The following is a 2,766-nucleotide window of genomic DNA, read 5'->3' as shown; positions in this document are numbered from 1 at the left end:
CTCACGCGCCACCTCTTATAGTGGATACCCTCAAACATAGGAGGTCTTATGAAAGCAGCAAAACCATTCGAGGTAAATTGCCTATAATAAGGTTTTTGGATTGTTGGAAATATGAGCAATTTACCGAATGATTTTATTAACAGAAATACTAGATAAAACATGACTAGTATAGCAGTGATAAAACAAGTCATGCGATTTGACAAAGTGAAGGTAAATAACATCTGCATATATGAGCTAGAAAGGATCATCTCTCGAGCAGACAGTAGATCAAGATGCATATATGAGGTAGATCCTAACATATGTAGGGTAAACACTAGAAGAAAGAACTGTGACAGGACCTCTAACAGGAAAAACAAGAACACGCACTGGACAGCAGCTGGAGCAGAGGCACTGGACTTGGGGTCGGTGTCCTCCATGTCGTCGAGGAGGTCGTCGACGTCGGGGAAGTAGTCGTCGGAGTCTGGGGCGTCCGTGACGAAGAAGTCAGTAGTCGCGCAGAGTGCTCCCCAAAAACCTTATCACCCTTCTCCCGTACAGGACTGTCGCAAGCCGGGATGAGGAAGACAGCGCGCAGAGATTGGAACCGGTGGCGAGAGGAAGGAGAAGTTCTGGTGCGTCTCTCATCGGCTCGTTCGCGTCGTGGCGAGGCGGGTGGCGAAGGAGGAGCGCGCGTGGATGTCCCTCTTGTTCTCATGCTCATACAAGTAGGGAAGGAGCCTCCCTTATAAAGAGGTCCAACTCCCTCTAAACTAGCAATGTGGGACTAAACTTTAGTTCCACCTCTTGCCTTGCACGAATGGGCTGCGTTGGCCTCTAGGATTTATTAGAAATTTCTGAAACTGCTATTGGGCTAAGCCCAAATAGACAAAAATTCCAGCACCTTACATCTGGTATCAGAGACACCATGGATCCTTGGCTCGTCTCCGCTGGCGTTAGTTCATCGAAACCCTTCTTCTTTTCCACAGTCGCCAAATAACTCAAGGATATGGATTTGGCGGCAGCTGTGACTGGCACGGCGCTGCGAAGAGTGCATGCCACGTCGATTGTGCTGCAGAAGATTGCAACTCATGCGTGCGCGGACAACTGAAGAATTGCCACACCGATTGTTGTGGCGGGTGCGACAAGTGATTTGCGCCATATATAGTACTCCCTCTGTAAATTAATATAAAAGCGTTTAGATCACTAAAATAGTAGTCTAAACGCTCTTATATTAGTTTACGGAGGGAGTAGGAGTAATATGTACATAACTCGTTCATTATATCATGGACTAGTAGAACTCCCGTCCGTTGCTACGGGTGATGGATATATTTTTTGCTGGTTGCATATATAAACATACTGTATGTCAACTTTTGCATGTATATAAATGAGCAAGTAACAATCAAAATGTAATTGAAACCGGCTTCACTTGCAATGTATGTCTATAAAAAAAATCAAATAGAACAATGTGTACATAGAGAGGAAGGATCCAACTAATTATCTGCTACTTGTTGCTTTTAAGATATCTCGTATAGTTCAATGTGAATCGCGTCCCGATTTTAGTGAGATACAAATTGTAGGATACATATAGACCACTTGGTTGGCATTTTCTCTAAATATAACTTGTTGGTCTATCTAAAATTTACGACCATGGCAGGCGCCGCGACACCCGGGGTCACAGGGGTCGCGACGACTCGCGTAACAGAGAAGGGTGGGGCGCGCGCTTCAGGCGCAGCCTCAGCCGCGAGACGCCTCACGCGATCATGGCCGCGACATCGGGCGCAACGGTTGCCGTGATGATGCTGGCCGCGACCGCGGCGACCGCCGTCGTGATGCTGACACGCCTGCTGTTTTGCTGGGCTCCGGATCCTCAAGCGTGGCGGCGGCCCGTGCCTCCGAGATGCAACCTCTACGGACGTGGATTTTTAGAACATCTGCACCCGGGCCCTGCTATCCTGGGTGTCCAATATTGCTTTAAGATCTGTGCAACACAACTAACTTTCTATATGAAATTTTCTCTTTTTTGTTTCTCTCACATAGAACATGTCTTGAACTTCAAACCTTTGCTGCAAATGTTTGAACTTCAAAACATGTTCTATGTGAGATAAATAAAAAAGAGAAATGTGTTTGCACGAATCACGATGCACAGAATGGATGGCTAGATAGAAAGGGTCTGGTTGCAGGTGTTCTATTATATGTTTTCGCAGCCTCTACAAGCCTTGCCGCTGGAGGCTGGGCGCGGCCGCAACATCGCAAGGCATCCCTCGCTACGTGCTGCCCAGCGTCGCTCTCAAGAAGCCCTCAGGCCGCCTGCCTCGCCACCGCTGTCACCAACCTCCGTTCTGCCACCGTCACCCAGGTCCAAGAGGAATGAAGTTCAGTCGGCCACGCTGCTGCCAGGGGAGCCAAGTGGGACGCTGCTACAGCTCTGTGCGCCCACGACGATGTTGCTGCCTGTGCCGTCCCCGTCAAGGCCCCCTGGGTTCGAGGCCTCGCCAACGCCGCCACTGCCGTCCAACGGGCCGGTGCGCCGCACCCCTTCGCCCGTGCGGTGCCGTAGGGCCGATGCTTCTAGTGATGTTGGACTGCAGTGCCTTGCGCCGTTGCTTGAAGATCGGCAGGAGGCCATCCTGCCCACCCCAGCTCCAACACCGCCTCAGGCTCTTACGGCGCGCCGTAAAACAATGGCCGGAGTCTCCATCTCCAGGGTCGGCGGCACCTTCTCGCTGCACAAGACAAAGATGGCAAGCCGCCCCAAGGCCACGCCCGTGACTCGCGTGGCAGAAATCC

Source organism: Triticum aestivum, chromosome 4A, assembly GCF_018294505.1.
Source record: "Triticum aestivum cultivar Chinese Spring chromosome 4A, IWGSC CS RefSeq v2.1, whole genome shotgun sequence".
In the NCBI taxonomy this organism is placed as follows: domain Eukaryota; kingdom Viridiplantae; phylum Streptophyta; class Magnoliopsida; order Poales; family Poaceae; genus Triticum; species Triticum aestivum.
The sequence above is the reverse complement of the archived record's forward strand: the minus strand, read 5'-3'. Positions refer to the sequence as shown.